This window comes from Bos grunniens, chromosome 23 (genome assembly GCF_055505025.1).
Source record: "Bos grunniens cultivar Pamir isolate PY7600 chromosome 23, Bosgru_T2T1.0, whole genome shotgun sequence".
NCBI lineage: Eukaryota > Metazoa > Chordata > Mammalia > Artiodactyla > Bovidae > Bos > Bos grunniens.
Genome location: NC_141187.1, coordinates 34,240,984 through 34,262,352, shown reverse-complemented (window position 1 = coordinate 34,262,352; position 21,369 = coordinate 34,240,984). Strand labels below are relative to the sequence as shown.

General features: G+C 41.4%; 1 protein-coding gene across 3 annotated transcripts in view; it reads right to left on the bottom strand.

Annotated features, from left to right (window-relative positions):
- LOC147347588 (cytidine monophosphate-N-acetylneuraminic acid hydroxylase) overlaps positions 1-21,369 on the bottom strand; it is a 291,879-nt gene that overhangs the window by 65,615 nt on the left and 204,895 nt on the right. The window contains exon 1 of one of the 3 annotated variants that reach the window (XM_086369952.1): positions 17,998-18,388. The exons of 1 other annotated variant lie outside the window; for it this stretch is intronic. The gene's annotated coding sequence lies outside the window, so the exon portion shown is untranslated. Of the gene's footprint in view, positions 1-17,997; positions 18,389-21,369 lie in introns of those variants that run through there. One more of the 3 variants, XM_086369958.1, reaches the window with a different exon arrangement.

Here is a 21,369-nt window from a genome sequence, read left to right as displayed (position 1 = left end):
TTTCACTCTCCTCTTTCACCCTCATTAAGAGGCTCTTTAGTTCCTCTTTGCTTTCTGCCATTCAGTTCAGTTCAGTTCAGTTGCTCAGTCGTGTCCAACTCTTTGTGACCCCATGAACTGCAGCACACCAGGCCTCACTGTCCATCACCAACTCCTGGAGTCTAAACTCACGTCTATTGAGTCGGTGATGCCATCCAATCATCTCATTCTCTGTCGTCCCCTTCTCCTCCCGCCTTCAATCTTTCCCAGCATCAGGGTCTCTTCCAATGAGTCAGTTCTTCGCATCAGGTGGCCAAAGTATTGGAGCTTCAGCTTCAGCATCAGTCCTCCCAATGAATATTCAGGACTGATTTCCTTTAGGACAGACTGGTTGGATCTCCTTGCAGTCCAAGGGACACTCAAGAGTCTTTTCCAACACCACAGTTCAAAAGCATCAATCTGCATATCTGATGTGATAGTTCTCCTGGCAATCTGGATCCCAGCTTGTGATTCATCCAGTCCTGCATTTCACATGATATACTCTGCATAGAAGTTAAATAATCAGAGTGATAATATACAGCTTTCTCACATTCCTTTCCCAATTTTAAGCCAATCAACTGTTCCATGTCCTGTTCTAACTGTTGCTTCTTGACCCACATACAGGTTTCTCAAGAGACAGGTAAGGTGGTCTTGTACTCCCATCTTTTTAAGAATTTTCCAGTTTGTTGTGATCCACACAGTCAAAGGCTTTAGCATTGTCAATGAAGCAGAAGTAGAGGTTTTCTGGGAACTCCCTTGCTCTTTCTACAATCCAACAAATGTTGGAAATTTGATCTTTGGCTCCTCTGCCTTTTCTAAATCCAGCTTGTATATTTGGAAGTTCTCAGTTCACGTACTGTAGAAGCCTAGCTTGAAGGATTTTGAGCATTACCTTGGTAGCATGTGAAATGAGTACAATTGTATGGTAGTTTGAACATTCTTTGGCATTGCCTTTCTTTGGAATTGAAATGAAAACTGATCTTTTCCAGTCCTGTGGCCACTGCTGGGTTTTCCAAATTTGCTGACACAGTGAGTGCAACATTTTAACAGGATCATCTTTTAGGATTTTAAATAGCTCAGCTGGAATTCCATCACCTCCACTAGCTTTGTTGGTAGTAATGCTGTAATGCTTCCTAAGGGCCACTTGACTTCACACTTCCAGGATGTCTGGTTCTAGATAAGTGACCACACCATAGTGGTTATCAAGTTCATTGAGACCTTTTTTGTATAGTTCTTCAGTATATTCTTGCCACTTCTTCTTAATTTCTGGTTCTGTTAACGTCCTTACTGGTTCTGTCCTTTATCGTGCCCATCCCTGCAAGAATTGTTCCTTTGATAGCTCCAGTTTTCGTGAAGAGATCTCTAGTCTTTCCCATTCTATTGTTTTCCCCTATTTCTTTGCACTGTTCACTTATGAAGGATTTCTTACCTCACCTTGCTATTCTCTGGAACTCTGCATTCAGTTGGATATAGTCTTTCCCTTTCTTTCTTGCTTTTCACTTCTCTCCTTTCCTCAGCTATTTGTAAAGCCTCCTCAGACAACCACCTTGCCTTCTTGCATTTCCTTTCCTTTGGGATGCTTTTGGTCACTGCCTCCTGTATAATATTACAAACCTTTGTTCAGAGTTTTTCAGGCACTCTGTGTGGCAGATCTAATCCCTTGAATCTATTCTTCACATCCACTGTATAATCATAAGGGGTTTGATTTAGGTTTGGCCCAGGTGGTAACAGGTTTGGCAGCACTTTTTTCACTTATGTATTGACAAAGAAACAAAGGAAACTGGATACAAAAGAAGGAAATTCTTTGGCTGTGTTATTTTGGAGAATGCTCAGATTCCTTAAAAGAAAAGTAATTCTATTTTTTTTTTCTCAATGAAAAAATAATACGCTTATTGGAGAAAATTCAGAAATTACAGATAAACAAAAAGAAAATTAAAGCCACCGATAATTTCACCACCCAGAGTTAAATAACATTAACATTCTGATATATAATCTTTTCTCTTTCTATGTGTTGATATACATCTATATATGTATATAAGTATATGAATATATGTGTATATATATGTATTTATACATACAATAAGAAAGATCATATCACTTACACTATTTGTAACCTGATTTTTCTCTATCCTGAACATTGTTCTATATCATTAAACGATTTTCCCCAATTAAAAAAAGGAAGAAGTTCTTAAACTAGCACAAACAGATGAAAGTGGGTGGTAATAAGAGAGACAGGAATGACCCCCCATTCAGGAGGACATGACCACCCGTTGGTCCTTGAGCTGGATGGGCAACAGGAAGTTCATCGCCCCTTCCCCTCCTTAAATACATGTTTGCCCACCGTTCCTGAAGTGGGAGCTGTTCAAGTCTGTAGCCTCAAGAGAGTAGGGTGTTGAGACCATTTGCACTGAATACATGACTGAACCCAGTCATATTGGTTCGATGAAAACCCCCTGTAACAGAACACTCTATTCCCCCAAAGAAGCCCTCCAGCGTTCTGTAGTGGAAGATTCGTAATCTCCCAGCACTCACTCACACAATACCCTTTGTCTCTATACATACTTTAAATTTCTGGTGGGCAGGTTTGGAGACCTACTCATCAGGTATGGAATTGGGAATTAGACATTTTATTTAATCTCCAAGGACAGGGTGACATTCAGGAAGATGAGTAAATGAAACAGGAGGTATGAAAAAGGGGGGCAATAAGAGAACAAAAAGTTCAAAAATAAATAAAACCATGAGTGTTCAGACAAAACAAAATAAGGAGTGGCTTTAAGTAGCAGCATAATATGTCAAAAACCAAATCTAAAATCTGTGACAGAGGAAATCAATTTAAGGAATCTAAAATAACAATAGAGAAAAGAGTGAAAGAGAAAGAGAAAGTGAGAGAGAAAAAATAGGAAAAAATATCAGGAAGAAAAACCAGTGATAACTAATTTCTGTATAACAGGAAGTCCAGAAGGAGAAAAGAAAATAAATGAAGAAGAAATAATCAAGGAAAGAATGGAACTTCTCTGAACTGAAGAAAAAGTTGATTTCATATTTAAAGAATCTAACGATTTCAGGAATACTGAAAAAAAAAGGCATCCTATAGATAATCCGATGAAATTTACAAATGATAAAAAAAAATACTTAAATCCCACAAGCTTCCACACCATGCCTCTACCCTACCCTACTCCCTCCACCAAAAGTCACTCCCAAATTGAGAACCAGACAGGGAAAAGAAACCTGCTGACATCCGTCCTCTAATTTGTAAACTGAATGCCAGGGAACCACCTGGAAGCATATTTACACAATTTTGAGGGAGAATTCTACAGCCTATCTGTAATCCAAGCAAGGTGATAAAATAAAGATTTTTCAGACTTACAAGGACTTAGAATATTCACTTTTCAACTATGCCTTCAAAAAATCAGTTCCACAGTACCCTAGTTCTCACAGCCTCAAACTCTTTGGTGAAAATCTCCTTTAACAGAACACTCCATTCCCTAAAGAAGACCTCCAGCCTTCGCTAGTGGAAGATTCGTTATCTCCCGGAGCTCACCCACTGCTGCTGCTGCTGCTCACCCACACAACACCGTTTGTCTCTACACCTCTAGTCACTGTCCTAATAAAAAAAAACCTCCCTGGGATGTCCCTGGTGGTTCAGTAGCTAAGACTCCGTGCTCCCAGTACAGGAAGCCCAGGTTCTATCCCTGGCCCGGGAACAAGATCACACGTGCCAAAACAAAGAGTTTGCATGCTGCAACTACAGACCCCGTGTGCCACAAATAAGACCCAGTGCAGCCAAATAAATAAATGAATGTTCAAAACAAAATAAAACAAAAAACCTCCCTGAGATGATAACATCTTTCACCAACTATCCTCTCTTTCTTTTTCCCCATCTGTGAAGTTTCTTGCTACCCTTCTTTCTCCTCTCAGTTCGCTAACTTTATTCCTCCCCCACGGCATCTGGCTTTTCCCACCAATCCACTAGGACAAAGGCCATCAGTAGCTTCCACACTGTGAAGGGCACTGAGCAGTTGTCAGTCCTTATTTCATTATTACCTTGACCTCATTATTACACCCAGTACTGCTGCCTACCTCCTTCTTGAAACTACTATTCTCTAGAAATCTGAGAATGAAATACATTCTCTCCTGGGTCTCCATTACGCTCTGCTTTTGTTTTGTTCTAGCTCTCTTTGGTTTGGTTTGTTTTTCTCCTTCTTTTCTACCTGACCTTAAACGCTCCTGTTTTCCAGGCTCCCTTACCTTACTGACCTCATTACAGAGACTGTCTTTCTCACTCATTTGTTTCCAGACAGCAAAACCTCAAGTAGAAGGAGGGATTTGCTGTGAGGATCCAGCAAATCTCAAAGAACCCTTCTTCTCATGTCAGGATAGGGGAAAACACATGTCCCACTTCTTGTGTTTCCATGGCACACAAGAGAAAGGAAAAAGACTAATCTGAACAACCAGACACTGGCATTTGCAAGATCAAGTTCATGAGTGGGCAAGACCACTGAGGAATGGGCCAGTGACGAGGGGAGGCCTGGGGTCCTTTTCTAGCCTACTGGCTGGACTCAGAATCCCCTCCGCAAGACCAGTAATATCTCCACAGACACACTGGGATGTGCGAGTCCTCTAGCAGAAACCCAGGATAAAGACTAAGGACCCTGCATAAGCCTCTGTCCTCAGACATGTTCTGCAATCTGGCTTTTATCAAAAAAGTCTATACTGGGATTTATAGAGTACTTGTACTGAGTAATAAAATCATTCTTTCTCCCCATTTGCAAGGAGGTCTTTATGTGTATGCTCCATTTACTAGAACCTAAAGAACTCTCTCCCCGAATAGTATCAGTGAAACTTGAATTCATTCTAAGACTGTGAGCATTCTAGATTATGAGGTCCAAAAGTCAAGCAGTATCTTCTTTTTATTTCCAATATATGGAAAGAAGAACCTAGGCCAGGGGCACCCTGTAAATTTTAATAATACTGGTTCAACAAACAGATCCTCAGCATATTCCCTTCTTAGAAGTATTAACTAGTTTGCTTCTGCAACCAAATCCATATGTCTTTTTCATCCTGCTTCCATTTTCCCTTCCTACAGAACACTAAAGCGCCACTTTCATTTCCTTTTCTCATTCCTAGGAGAAAGTCACATAAATATCAAACATTTTGAAATTTCAGGAAAACAAATAAATAGGGGATAACATTTGCTCATCAATGTTCATGTCATCCCTGCCAATACAGAAGAATCATTCTAATGTAATTGTTTCACTTGAATTAGTTTAATGTCTATTAGTCAATTTGTTTAATGTCTATTAGTCAATTTGTACAAGACGTAAAAGAAAATGGATGGAGGAACATTAGAGGTCAGCTATTTGTTGTTTCGTTCATAGTCTGAGCAAACAGTTAGACCCCAGTGGTGAAAACAGGACTCCACAGGAGCAAGCGTTGTTGCTTTTCCTAAAGGTTCCTGTGCAATCCTGCTGTTGGATTGTTCTTCTTTTCTGGACCAAGGAGAAAACCAAGATGGAGGGAGTTCATTTTTTTAGCTATTCCTGATTTGTGTGTTATAGGTTGCTCTTGATCTCCCCTTGATTAATTTCAGCTGAGGCCTTCCCATCAGCTGTAAACCCAAAGTATTAGCCTCACAACTGCCAGACAACTCTGCCATTCCACAGCTCTTGGTCATTTAAACAATTCTATTTCAGAAGCCTACTCTCAACTTGATCCCAATCCTTTAAAGGCGTTTAGTCTGTACCCTTAAAGGAAAACATCTGTGGTCTTCCTACCACAAAGGACTCACAGTTCAGCTAAACACGCACAGAGAAACTTTGGGTGGTGAATCTTAGACTGAGTGCTAGAGATAGAAAATCAAGGAAAGGGAATTCCCTGGCAGTCCAGTGGTTAAGACTCCTCGCTTTCACTGCTGAGGGCAGAGTTCAATCCCTGGTCAGGAAACTAAGATCCCACTAAATGCAGCCAAAAAAAGAAACAAACAAACAAAGAAGGTACATTCCCTGATTTTCAGGAGTTCACAGCCTAGTGAAAGAGACAGACATCTAATCGGAAAATGTCAGCAAAATTTGACAAGTGACCAACTCCTCCACCTTGGCTCCAGAATTGCTCCTGCAATCCATAATCCCAGGAACCTTTGGCTTTGTCCTTTTCTCTCCTAACGCTTCCACTCTCCCCTCTACCTGCTACTCCATTTTAGCATTTATGTATATTTATGTATATACAGGGCTTCTCTGATGGCTCAAGTGGTAAGGAATCCACATGCAATGCAGGAGACTGGGGTTTGATCCCTGGGTCAGGAAGATCCCCTGGAGGAGGAAATGGCAACCCACCCCAGTGCTCTTGTCTGAAAAATCCCATGGACAGAGGAGCCTGGTGGGCTATGGTCCATAGGGCTGCAAAGAGTCAGACACAACTGAGCACAAGCACATACATACATGTGTATAAGCAAGCCTCTCCTAGTTTGAAAAGTATTCATTCTTAACTCACCAAGTATCTCCCAGCAATGATTCTCTTCACTTTCACAGCCAAAACAGTGGAAAATAGTACTCACTCACTGTTTCTGATCCTCCTTTCTCTTTACTTTCCATTGACCCCTCGAGCTACCCCATATGAATTTTACCCCCTTCACTCCGTCTTAAGGCAGCAATATCTTCCACATCATGAAATCCAAACAATGCTTTTCAGTCATCCCTTTACTGGATAGCTCAGCTCCAACTGACAATGTTCTCCTGTTTGAAACACGCTGCTCTCCTTTTAGTCTTCACAGAATCACTCTTGCCTTTTTGTCCCCCCTCCTCCCTTGATTTCTAAGAAACATCAAGGCCTGTCACCTCCAAATGAACAGAGGTCCAAGCCCATATCGTTCTCATCCAACTGCAGCAGGAACATCCTAACTAAGCTTTCTGCCACTTCTCTTGCCAACCTGCCTTCAACTTACTTGCTACATTACAACCAAAAGACCTTTGTAAATGTCAGATTTAATTCTGTCTCGTTTCTGTCTTAAACTCTGAATGATTTCCAACTTCCTTGAGGATAAAGTCCAAAATACTTAGTATGACTAATAACTTGCATCCTGGTCAGACTTGTGCCTGCCTCTCCAGTCTTTTCTCCTACCACTCTCTTCCCTCTCTCCACTCTGGCCAGTTTAACCTTACTGTTCTTCTAAAGTTCAGTGGACATTTTCCCTTTCAACTGTTCCTTCTGCTTGAATGTCCTCCTTCATCATCTTTGCCTAACTCCAATTCAGGTTTCACTTTAAATGTTACTTCATCTAGAAATTTCTGATACCCACAGATTCAGTTAAAACCCCATATTATATCCTACAGTGGGACTTCCCTGGTGTTCTAGGGATTAAGAATCCACCTGCCTGCAGAGGACATGGGTTTCATCCCTGGTTGGGGAGGATCCCACATGACTTAGGGCAACCAAGCCAGTGCACTACATCAACTGTGCCCACATGCTGCAACCACTGAAGCCTAGAGGCGTGCTCTGCAACAAGAGAAGCCACCGCAATGAGAAGCCCATGAATGGCAACTGGAGAGTAGCCCCTGCTCCCCACAATTGGAGAACGTCTGCACACAGCAAGGAAGACTCAGCGTAGCACTCCCCAAATTAAATAAATAAATATTTTAAAAAATATATCCTATAGCATGCAGAACTTTGCATTTCTCCTTAATATCCAGCACACCTATTATTATTTATTCAAAAATCTGTCTTCATCCCTCGACATTAAGCTAAGTAAAAGCAGGGGTCATGCTTGTCAGCCCATTGCTATATCCCTAACACCTAGAATGGTGCATATTTTTGAATGCTGTAAAAATAACAAAGAGGGACACTAAGCCTGTCCTCAGAGGGAAAAGAAGGCCAGTTCAGTTGCTCAGTCGTGATTCTTTCCGACCCCACGGACTGCAGCACACCAGGTTTCCTTGTCCATCACCAACTCCCAGGGCTTGCTCATACTCATGTCCATTGAGTCAGTGATACGATCCAACCATTTCATCCTCTGTTGTCCCCTTCTCCTCCTGCCTTCAATCTTTCCCAGCATCAGGGTCTTTTTTAATGAGTCAGTTCTTCGCATCAGGTGGCCAAACTATTGGAGCTTCAGCTTCAACATCAGTCCTTTCAATGAATATTCAGGACTGCTTTCCTTTAGGATTGACAGGTTTGATCTCCTTGCAGTCCAAGGGAGTATCAAGAGTCTTCTCTAACACCACAGTTTAAACCATCAATTCTTCAGCACTCAGCTTTCTTTATGATCCAACTCTCACATCCATACATGACTACTGGAAAAACCATAGCTTTGACTAGACAGAGCTTTGTCAGCAAAGTAATGTCTCTGCTTTTTAATATGCTGTTTAGGTTTGTCCTCAGAGGGAAATGAGGGCCAGGATACTTCTAAATCTATATTACTATAATTTCTAGGGGAAATTCAGTCAAAACCAGAAGAAGGGTTTATAGAAAGAGCTGGATGCTTGTGAAGGGTGAGAATATTTGTGGAAAACAGCTAAGGAGAGCAAATGGTTTTAAGAAAACCATTGTTATTCTGACGTTTTATAATATAAAATACATCTCCAGTGTGGCAATACCCAATAACTCTGGCCAGTAGTATGGGTATATTTGTTATATTAGATAAACTCAGGGCACATATTTTGAGCTAAACAGATGTATGACAGGACAGACATAAACAAGAGTTTCCAGGATGAAAAACAAAAAAGAATTCCTGGGATGAGACATTTGGTGTTAGTTCATTCCACAAATCTACCAAGCCTGGACCTATTAATAGAATCAAGGCATTATATAAAAATTTGATCTAGAGAAAAAGAGATCTACAAAAGTTAAAAAACACAGATGCTCAGAGCTGAAAGAGACCTTACAGTATCCAGTTCAACCCTCCTGCTCTTCTCCCTCCCATATTGGATGGGGTTAAGTCACTTTCCTACAGTTTGGTGCACAGTTAGTGGCAAATATGGTAATGGAAATCCAGTTTCTATATCCATGAAACTGAGTTCTTTCTGATTCTTGACTCAAAAAACTCTAATATTATGGAATTTATAAGCCTTCTCCAAACTATGTCCTGAAAAAGGTTTTCTGGAAACCCTTGCCTTCCTCTAACCTGATCCTGGTTCACCAAGTAGCATCCCCTGCATAGAGAGACCTGTTAGGTCACCTCACCACCCATACTGCTGAAAGACTCAAGAGATGGTAAGAGGAGTGACTGAAGAACTCTGAGGAACTCCTCAACATCACGTCATAAAGGAGAACTCAAGGAGTGTTTGTTCTATGACATTGTTCTCATCTTTCTTTTCTGAGTTCTGGGACAATCAGTTTCCTTGCTGTCACAGAATATTTGGAGAACATCTCGTGTTTTAAAAACTTATTCTTTATGATCCAGCAACTCAGTTCATAGGTATACATCCAAAAAGCAGGGACTCATACAGATATTTGCATACTAATGTTCTTAGCAGCATTATTCACAACAGCCACAAGGTGGAAACTGCCCGAGTTCATCCACAGATGAGCTAAGTAGAAGGTGGTATATATACAATGCAATATTATTCAGTCATTAGAAAGAAATGAAACTCTGATACATGCTACCACATGGGTGCAACTTGAAAACATTATGCTAAGTGAAATAAGCCAGACACAAAAGGACACATATTGTACAATTTCAATTAGATGAAACACTGTAAAACAGAGGTACCAAAGACTGGAGGGTAGGAACTTATTGTTTAATGGGTACATAGCTTCTGTTTGAGTTGATAAAAAAGATATTGCTTACTGAATACATAGCTTCTGTTTGGGTTGATGAAAATGTTCCCGAATAGTAGTGATTGTTACACAACCCTGCAAATGTACTTAAGGCCACGGCGTGTATACTCAAAAACAGATAAGATTGTGAATTTTATGTTTTACATGTATTTTGCCACAATAAAAAAATTATTCAATGAAGCTCTCAGTTCCAGTCAAGATGAAATCAAAACATGTTCAAGCAACCAAAGGAAGGTACACAAAGAGAAACCAAGGAGCAAAAATCAGAGGAAACAAACAAAACAAAAACTAGAATGCAATATAGAAGCCCTAACAAGTTAATAATTACTTTTGGGACTTCCTGGCAGTCCACAGGTTGGGACTCCGTGCTTATACTGCAGGGTGCACAGGTTCAAGGGGCAAGGTTCTATCCCTGCTTGGGGAACTAAGATCCCACAAGCCATGTGGGTGGCACAGCCAAACAAACAAGAAAAAAACACACAAACAAGAAACAAAAACAAACAAAACAATTACCTTAAATATAAGTAGTTCAAATACAGTAATTACAAGACAGAAATTGGCAAAGGGAATGAAAAGCCATGAATCGACAATATGCTGTCTGTAAGAAATTCATTTCAGATACAATACAGGAGAGGTTTCCCTGGTGGCTTGTGGTACGAGAATCTGCTTGCCAAAGCAGGAGATACAGGTTCAATCCCTCACCTGGAAAGATCTCCTGGAGAAGGAAATGGTAACCCACTCCAGTATTACTGCTTGGGAAATGCCACGGACGGAGGAGCCTAGCAGGCCATATTCCATGGGGTCGCAAGAGCCAGACACAACTTAGGGACTAAACAACTACAATACAGGAAGTAGAAAATAAAAGGACAAGAAAAGATACACTACTACCCGTTAAACAAAAAGAGCAAGATTTGATTATGTTAATGTTGATGTAACCAGTAATCATAAATTTTGAGCCACACCTCAAATATTCAACCTGTGGATTAAAAAGTTAAAACTTAAGGCTAAATGGATTCCTATTCCTATTTTCCAAACAAGCCAACATCAATAAAGCACATTACCTTATTCAGTTTCCCTCTTAATAAAGCACCAGGCGTGCCCTCTTCCGGTGATGCATCAAGATTGAAACATACCCGGAGGAGGACACACGTTCTCTTCCTCTGTTGTGACACCTGGCTTCTGTGCAGTTGAATGCTGCCATATTGAGCCCTACTACCTACACGCATGCTGTGCTGGTAGCTGCAGGCTCGCCAGAATTGACTGGATCATCATCACTGTGTGTGCTGGGGAATGGAGCTGGACAGTACCTTAAAGGAGAGTGATGACACAGACCTGCCCCGCTGTCGATGGAGAGAAGAGCAAGTTGAAGGAAATCATCTTTTTTTTTTCAAGTTGCAGAACTGTAGCCCTAAGAAGCAGAAGTTTGCATTTAGTTCTTTGAGTTCTTCTTCTCCTTCAAGTTCAAGACCAGAGTTTCTTGAACTGACCCCCTGATCTGATGCACAGGGCCAGGGGCATCTAGCACATGAAGATAAGAGCACTGTTTCTCAGGTCTGAGAACTTAGGCTCCTCCCCCTTGATGCTGTGAAGACTGTAGCTCTGGGTTTTATCTCTATTCCTTCTGAGGCCTGTTTCATTTCTAGTTTCCAAACCGCCTAGAACTGTATGTCTTATGTAAACATGGAGAAGCAGGATTTTCCGTTTGGAAAGGGTAGATGTTGTATACTGTAACTATAATTTCCAGGATCAGAAATTCAAGTCAAGTTATAAGGGGAAAAAAAAACAAACACCAAAAACCTGATGCATACATTCTTTCAGAACTAAATTGAATGAAGAATATGTGACACTGACCACTACTTAAAGAATACCATTTGCAAGAAATGTGGCTATCCTGTTCAAACGGTTGGGTCTTGCATCAGATTTGACCTCATTTGTAGCCACTTAGCTTCCTGGTGACCACCCTAAGTATTGAGAAAGCACCAAGAGGAACATACTAACTTTATGTAGAGTTAGATTTAGGTCAGTAAAGGTCATAATAAATATAAGCGAAATCATTTTTCTTAAGATATTTACTTCCAGGGCAGCTACAATAAATGAAAGATATATGATTTAAAAGCTACTAGAACTAGACTCTAGGGAGATAAATGTGTGATCCCCTCATCGTTTCAGCAGGTCCAATCTTATATTACATTTTTGGGGGGTGTATGTGGCCGAGTCTTTGCTGCCCCATGGACTTAGCCCGCCAGGCTCCTCTGTCCATGGGACTTCCTAGGCAAGAATCCTGGAGCGGATTGCTATGCTCTCCTCCAACAGATCTTCCCAACCCAGGGATCAAACCTGTGTCTTGTCTCTTATGTCTCCAGCATTGGCAGATGGGTTCTTCACCACTAGCATCACCTGGGAAGCCCATATTACATTTTTCTGTGTGGAGGGGAAATATCTGACCAAGTATCTTCCAGTTTGGAAACTGAAAGAATGCGTTCCCAGGAATTAGGGAAAGTGGTACGTTTGTATTTCCAAAGATGTCAGCACCTTCCCACGTGGCTGTTCTCACAAGGTGATTGACATTCCTCTCACGGAGATTTGTGTTTCCTCCACTGGCATATGGGTGGGAGCTTGGGACTGCTCCAAACAATGGAGCATATGACATATTGGTGCTTCGTGGCTTCTGAAGCTGGATCTAAAATCATACAGCTTCTACCTGGCCCACTCTTTGGAGCCTGTCCTTGGAAGCCAGTCACCACGTTAGGAAGAAGCCTGGGCCACATGAAGGAATGACATGCAGGTGTCTGGCCACTCCAGCTGAGGACTCAGGCTCCATCCACCCCGGGCATGTGAAGGAGTAAGCTTTCCAAGGGCTCCATCCCTTCATCCCACCCCTGCTCAAGTCTTCCATCTGAGGCTCCAGAGAGCACGTTGCAGAAACAAGCTGCCCCTGCCGCTATGAACTAATTGAGAATGCCTGACCACAGAGCCTGACCTATAGGCTCTGTGAGCATAATAAATGACTGTTTTCATTACTGGGGGAAAAAGTACTCAAGTGATGCTTAAATTAAGTTTCTGTTAGTATAAAAGGAAAACCTTACAGATCTTGTCAGGCTAGGAGGCTACAGACACACAGCAGTAGCCCCACAGAGTCCAATTAGAGAAAATTTACACAGAAGAAATAAAGCACATGGAATCCCCCAACTCTCACTGCGGGGACTACCGGGGCCAGGTAGAAATGGTCTGCACCCACCACGGCAAACATGTAGCCAAGAAGGGCCAGCCTCTGAGAGAAGTCTGGATTCACAAAAGAAAGGACTTGACCTCACACCAAAGATATATCCACGTGACACATTTAGGTTGTTGCAAATATAGGTTAACCTATGGAGTACTTGGGTTCTTTCGACAATGGGAAATGAATGACAGGATTTCTAGGTCCAAGAAGCAGAAGAGGGAGAATGCATGCTGAGGGCCTGGGTCCACGCCGAAGGTCAAAGTCTGCACGTGGAAGGCCCTGGAACAGTCTTGAAGTGCTTCTGTACACCCAGAATGCTGCACCAGCCAAAAGCCGTGCTGCCCCTTTGCAGATGGCTCTGGTCAGCTCAGCCTGGCAGAAGGAGATGGGTACCCAGGCCATCCAGATTTGTCTCCCAACAGATTTAAAGAGAAGAAAGGGAAAATCTCCCCTAACCTTCTCCTCTGCCCTCCTCCCATCAATTAAAACAAGATTGAGTTATTTCTCACTCTTCAGTTTGACAGAATTTTAAAGATGAATATTATTCACTGTTGATGAGCACCTTGGGAAAGGTGTATGCACATAATAGTCACAGGGGTATAAACTGGTAGCTTTGGGGGGAAATTTGACAGTATCTAGCAAATTTTAAATGTGAGTATCCTTTGATTCAGCAATTCTGCTTCAAGTATGATTTTTTTTTAAAGAAGTGCTTTAGCATTTGTACAAAAAAAAGTCTGTTGAAAACAAAGTATTAAAATAACCAATAGAGGAATGAGCAAATAAATTAGGGCACATCCTTCTGTGAATACGGCAATTAGACATAAAGTACATTTATGGGTGGGGCTTCCCAGGTGGCCCTAGTGATAAAGAACTCACCTGCCAATGCAGGAGATGTCAGAGATGCAGGTTTGATCCCTGGGTCAGGAAGATCCCCTACAGGGGAGCATGGTAACCCACTCCACTATTCTTGCCTGGAGAATCTTAGGGACAGAGGAGCCTGGCAGGCTACAGTTCTGCTGCTGCTGCTAAGTCGCTTCAGCTGTGTCCAACTCCGTGTGACGCCATAGACGGCAGCCCACCAGGCTCCCCCTTCCCTGGGATTCTCCAGGCAAGAACACTGGAGTGGGTTGCCATTTCCTTCTCCAATGCATGAAAAGGAAAAGTGAAAGTGAAGTCACTCAGTCATGTCCAACTCTTCGTGACCCCATGGACTGCAGCCTACCAGGATCCTCCATCCATGGGATTTTCCAGGCAAGAGTACTAGAGTGGGGTGCCATTGCCTTTTCCAAGGCTACAGTTCATAGGGTCGCAAAGAGTCAGACACAACTGAAGCAACAGAACCCGCACACATGCCGACTTATGGGTACCAACATAAATAGGGCTGTACAACACATTGTTCATTTACTTCTTTTGATTTGGAGTGTGCAAAAAAAAATCCTACTTATAATTCAGTTCAGTTCAGTTCAGTAGCTCAGTCGTGTCTGACTCTTTGCACCCCATGGACTACAATATGCCAGGCCTCCCTGTTCATCACCAACTCTTGGAGCTTACTCAAACTCATGTCCATTGAGTCAGTGATGCCATCCAACCATCTCATCCTCTGTCATCCCCTTCTTCTCCCACCTTCAATCTTTCCCAGCATTAGAGTCTTTTCCAATGAGTCAGTTCTTCACATCAGGTGGCCAAAGTATTAGAGCTCCAGCTTCAGCATCAGTCCTTCCAATGAATATTCAGGACTGATTTCCTTTAGGATGGACTGGTTGGATCTCCTTGCAGTCCAAGGGACTCTCAAGAGTCTTTTCCAAGACCACAGTTCAAAAGCATCAATTCTTCGGCACTCAGCTTTCTTTATATATATATATATATATATATATATATATATAGTCCAACTCTTATAATTACTTTGCTTTAAAATTAGTATCCACTTTATTAATGCTACAAAATTGCTACACTATTGCTGGGAGTGAAATATGTTTGCTCACCACCAGATTAAGCCTGGAACATATTGATTACAATTGAATTTCCAGAAACTCTTTCAATCTAGTACATTATAGTTACTCAAGAACTGTTTAATCAGTGAATGAAACAGTCAGGCCAGTAGCACCAAGGTTCCTCCCAGATCCAGTTACTTCTTGGATTCTACCTAGAGAAAAAACTGTTCTTATAAAGTGGTCATGATAATACCGCTGCTGCTGCTGCTGCTAAGTCGCTTCAGTCGTGTCTGACTCTGTGCGACCCCATAGATGGCAACCCACCAGGCTCCCCCGTCACTGGGATTCTCCAGGCAAGAACATTGGAGTGGGTTGCCATTTCCCTCTCCAATGGATAAAAGTGAAAAGTGAAAGTGAAGTCCCTCAGTCGTGTCCGACTCTTAGCAACCCCATGGACTGCAGCCCACCAGGCTCTTCCATCCAGGGGATTTTCCAGGCAAGAATGCTACCATGCTGATAAACAAAATGTGCAAAATTGAGTCCTAAGTTATAATTTGCTGTACAAATTCCAGGAGCTATTTTGTGGTTGGTCTTCACTGGATAAAAATTACTTCTCTGTCAAGTTCAGAGTCACTCTGGGAAGTTGCAGAGAGCCTTATTTCAATTGTTTATGTAAGAAGAGAGAAGGGGCATGAAGGAGTAGGAGGAAGGATCAAACAATAAAAACAACTGGACAGTTGAAGATGAAGAGGAGGCTGATGACAAATGCAAAGTCTGAATGCTAGTTATGTAAAAAAAAAAAAAAAGAAAAGAATAATGGTAATAGTCAGGAAAGGCTTTATATATGTATAAAGTATTAACCAAACATTGCATTTAATCCTCATAACCAGGAAACTCTTGAAGTTGAGAGAGGCTCCCAGAGATCTTCTATGCCAGTTCTCTCACCTGACTGGTTGATTTAGTTGCTAAGGCGTGTCCAACTCTTGTGACTCCATGGACTCTAGCCTGCCAGGCTCCTGTGTCCATGGGATTTCCCAGCAAGAATACTGAAGTGAGTTGTTATTTCCTTCTCCAGTCTCACCTGATTATTATTCCTTACTTATGCTTGAAGGGAAACAATTGCAGGCTTTTCAAAACTATTGGAGCAGAAAGAGCCTCCAAACTTGGTTACAAGCTTCTTAGAGATGCCATAACTAAGCATGACAAACTGGGTAGCTTAGGATAACAGAAATGTAAGCTTTCACAGGTCTAGAAGCCAGAAGTCTTAAATCAAGGTATCAACAGGTTGGTTCCTTCTGAAGGCTGTAAGAAGAATCTGTTCCTGCCTCTTAGCTTCAGTGCTGGCAATCCTTGGCAGCTCCTGGCTCATAGATTGTCACTTCAGTCTCTGCCTCCATCTTTAAATTACCTTCTTCTGTTTCTCCTCTTCTCGTCTGTGTGCTTTTCTGTTCTTATAAAGACATCTGCCATTGGATTCAGAGTCAGGTCTACCCAGATAACCCAGGATAATCTCACCTTAAAATTCGTCACTTAATTGTATCAACAAAAACCCTTTTCCCAAATAAAGTCACATTCAGAGGTTCTGACTAGACATATCTTTGGATGGTGGGGCAACCAACCAACCAACTCAACACAGCATGTTTGTGTGATTTTACTTTTGGAAGAAGGCTTCTAGAAGGGAAATATATTCTAAAGGGAAGTAAAAGATAAAGCTTTTTTAAAAATTCACTTTTCCTAGGCAGTTCCTAGTAAATGGTTTGTAGTGTTCTCTTCAAAATGTTCTAATGTTCTCTTTCAAAACTGGTCCAAGCTAAAAAGTTACTAAAACAGTTACCACATACTAAAAGCCTTTCACCCTCCCAACTTTTCTTTATGAAAATCAGTTAAAGAAAAAAAAATTTCTCAATTGTAGTGTCCTGAGAAATATAATTACTTGAGAGGGAAGAATGCATAAACAAGCAGCCTAAGAGAGTTTGATGTGCTACCCACTAAATTTAGATTCTCTTTCCAGTGAGGTGGTGGGTTAAATACTGAAAGGACCCTCGTGCTGAAAACAACTAAAAACAGATAAAAACCTTAGAAGAGTCAATGAGCTGTCAACAGAAGAAGTAAGCGCTTCTCAAACCAAGGACTGAGCAATATCGAGGGAGCACTATCTCCAGGCATTTACCAGACAAGAGGGGAAGGGGAAACGAAGATTCAGCTTTGAAGTCATAGCCTCAAAAAGGCTCCAGAGACACAGCCCAGAGCCTGCCCAACCTGAGGGATCTAATACATCTTCTCCCCAAAAGTTGGTATCCCAGTGGGTTAAACCATCAATTTAGAAAGGAGAGAGAAAAAAAAAGAAAGAACTCAACTTTCATCAATATTTTCAGCCTAAATTCACACTACCTGGGAGAACTGGAGAAGAATTTAATTTTCAGTGATCCTAGACTAGAAGTTCTCATAAACTTGGAAGAAGCAGATGAAGACCCTCTAGAGAGGACTCCACTTCTAATGCAACTGAAGACGATTCCTTCAGGTAAAATTCCAAAGCATCGAACAGCCCATAGTACAAAAGAACTCAACTTTCAAAACACGATAAGCCAACGCAACACCATAAAAAGGTCCATAGTAGTATTATTAATTCAATTCTATGAACTGAAACATGTCTCTCCCCATATGTCACCTACGCCTAAAAGAGGTTTCAGGCAAATTCTAACCAAGAGAACACTGACAGAGCCACACTGACAATAGAAAAAGAATAAGCAATAAACATTGCCAGAGATATAAACGGTTCAGTTCATCAGAAACCATCTGAGCCTCCAGGGAAGCCCCTTCTGAAATCTTAGTAAGTTAAATTTGCATGCACTCCTAACAGCCTCAAGAATACTGACAAATTCTAAGGAGTAAAAAGCAAGTTCAAAACCAAAATAGACGTGTAAATACTTCCTCAGTAACTGAGAGCGTAAGCAGATAAATGTATTTTAGCAATTGTCGCGAGTGCGCAGGCGCAGCCGGCGGCGCGCTGAAGGCTCTGACGCGCCGGCAGCGAGCGAGCGAGCGAGGCCTTCTCACCTGCGGCACCTGACGAAGAGTGTGCGGGAGGCGGGCGGGGGGCCTGAGCGGAGGCGCCCCCGGAGACGCAGGCACAGCAGGAGTCTGGCTGCACTCGGAAGGGCGGGAGGGAGAGGCACCAGAGTTGAGGGAAGAGAAAATAGGCTCCACCAGAGAGAGGTGCCTGGCTGGGAACCGCGTGGGGACAAGGGGTACCTCCTGGGCGCGGCCCAGGCCTCAGGACTGGTACTCGGGAACGGTTCCTGCTGTCCAGTTATCTCGGAAAAGGCTCCTCCCCGCCGCGTCACTGACTACTGACGGCTCGAGGACATCTGGGAACCCGCCCCGCACCCCCCCGCCAGGCGGAAGGTCCCCGGGGCCTCCCGCGCGCACGGGGCGCTCCCTGCCCCCACTCTCTCTCCACCTGGGGCTTCTTTTCCCTGAGGAGAAGCGGGAACTTAGCTCCGATCATGGCTGGTCTTCAGAAAGAATTTTTTTTTTTTCTTCAATTTTCTTTCTTTCTTTCTTTATTTTTTTTTAATTTTTTTTTAAATTTTATTCTAATGATGGTACCTGTGCAGCTTCCAGACTTGCTAGAGCCACGGTCAGAAAACTGGTAGCCTCCAAAGGTCCATGTTCGGGTATGTCAGGGGGGAAAGTTAGTAAGGATGAGGAGGGTTTGAATAGTGCAATTTAGAAACCTGACCTAATGAATGTATATACCTACATATGGCCAGTGAGCACATGGAAAAGTGCCCAGCACCATTCGTTATCAGAGAAATGTGAATTAAAACCCCAAACGAGTAGGAGATGAAAGTATCAAGAATGATTCATGTAATTCCACTTCTGGTCAAGATGGAATAGTAGGGACCGGGTTTACCCTCTTGTTTGAAACAATCAAAAAATAGAAAATAATTAATATATATATATGTACACATATATACAGATGTATATCCTCTATAGCATACATAACATGTGATATTTTAGATATTATATATAATATTGTATGCAATGTCTCTATTCATATATAATGCTATATCATGTATAACATATACAAAATTCTACATATTATTTATGATATATAATACATACTTTTATATATTGACTCTATATGGTATGTATAACATGTATCATTTATAACACACCACTCAACAACTAAAGAATACACATTATTTTCCTGCACGTTTGTAACAGTTACCTAGATGATTATACAAAGGTTGAATCTCAGCTAATTTCAAAGGGATAAAGTTACACAGAAAAATAATATTGCATATGTTATAATGCAACCTAGCTCAGAATCAAAACCAAAACATTTACTTTTGGAAATTAAGAAACAAATATGTGTGGGCTATATTGAAGTGAAAAGTGAAAGTGTTAGTTGCTCAGTCGTGTCCGAGTCTTTGCCACCCCATGTCTTGTAGCCTGCCAGGCTCCTCCGTCCACAGAATTCTCCAGGCAAAAATGCTAGAGTGGGTTGCCATTTCCTTCTCCAGAGGATTTTCCTGACCCAGGAATGGAACCCAGGTTTTCTGCATTGCGGACAGATTCTTTACCATCTGAGCCACAGGGAAGCCCCCGTAGTGCTACGCTGGTCAAAAGTAAATCACAGTAGATGAGAAAATATTTAGAAGTAGGTTTGAATGAAAATGTACACAACAAACATGCAGGATTCATTGAAGCAACATTTAAAGGTAAATGTTGACAGTGGAAAAGAAGAAAGTCTGAAATATAATGAGCTAAATACGAATTCCAGAAAGTTAGAAAAAGAACTGCAAAATAAACAGGAAAAAAAAAGAGAAAATAAAGAGCAAAATTTAATACAATAGAAAATTAACATACAATTGAGATAACCTATTTAAAACAATCTATTCAGAAATTAATTCTTTGAAAAGATCAAAACAAAATTCAAAAATATCTAGTAATATTATTGATCAAGAAAAAAAAGAAGACATAAGTCACCATTACAGGTAAGAAAGAGGATATACTATAGATACTGCAGACATTAAAAAGATAGCATAATATACAAATCTTTGGGGCTCCCCTGATGACTCAATATTAAAGAATCTGCTGCCAATGCAGGAGACATGGGTTCAATCCCTGGTCCAGGAAGAGCCCACATGCCACGGAGCAACTAAGCCCATGTGCCATAACTATTGAGCCTGCACTCCAGAGGCCAGGAACCACAACTGTTGAGTCCACATACTTCAGTTACTGAAGCCTGCCGGCCCTAGAGCTTGTGCTCTGCAACAAGGGAAGCCACCTCAATGAGTAGACTGCGCACCACTACTAGAGAGTAGCTCCCACTTGCCACAAGGAAAGAAAAGCCTGCACAGCAACAAAGACCCAGCACAGCAAAAAATAAATAAAACTATTAAAATCTTTGTACCAATAAATATAAATGTATAGATTCAATAGATAAAGTCCTAGAATGATATTACATCTAGTATATTCCATCAAAAGTTAATTATGAACACTAAAATAGCAAGGATATGAAGACTTAGTTATTAAGGTATCAGTTCTCCCAACTGATCTGTTGGTGCAATAGATTCAATGCATTTCCAATGATAATCTCACTAAGGTTTTGTGTAGGAATTGACAAGTTTATTCTAAGATGTATATGGAAATACCAACAACCTAAATAGCCAAAGCAATCTTGAAAAAGAAGAATAAAGTTGGAGGACTTACACCATTTGACTTCAAAGCTTTTAATAAAGCTCCAGAGTCAAGACTGGTGCTAGTAAAGGATTGAAAGATTAGGTTGATGGAACACAATGGAAGCCATTTGTTATTTTTCAACAAATGGTACTGAAGGAGCTGAGTGCTCATGCATGCTCAATCACTTCAGTCATGTCCAACTCTTTGTGACCCCTGTGGACAAAAGCTCTCTATGCTCCTCTGTCTATGGGGTTCTCCAGGCAAGAATACTGGAGTGGGTTGCCATGCCCTCCTCCAGGGGATCTTCCTGACCTAGGGATTGAACTCATGTCTCTTAACGTCTCATGCAATGGGTTCTTTACCACTAGCACCAACTGGGAAGCCCAGAGTGCTCATATGAGGGAAAGAATTAACCTTTATCCATACCTCACATCATACACAAAAATTAATTTGAGATGAAACATAGTCCTTATAAACTATGAAAGCACAGAAAATAACTTTAGGACTTGGAAGTACACAAAGATTTTTTAGAAATGGCACAGAAAGCATACCATATGAACAAGAAATTAACAAAGTAGACTTTATCAAAAAATTTTTAAACTTCTTCTTAGCGAGATATAGCAAACTCTAGCTGTGAGAGAATATTTGCAAAACACATATCTGATGAAAAACTCATGTCCATGATATACAACTCAAGAATTCCTACAACTCAAGAATAAAAAGATAAGGAACCCATTA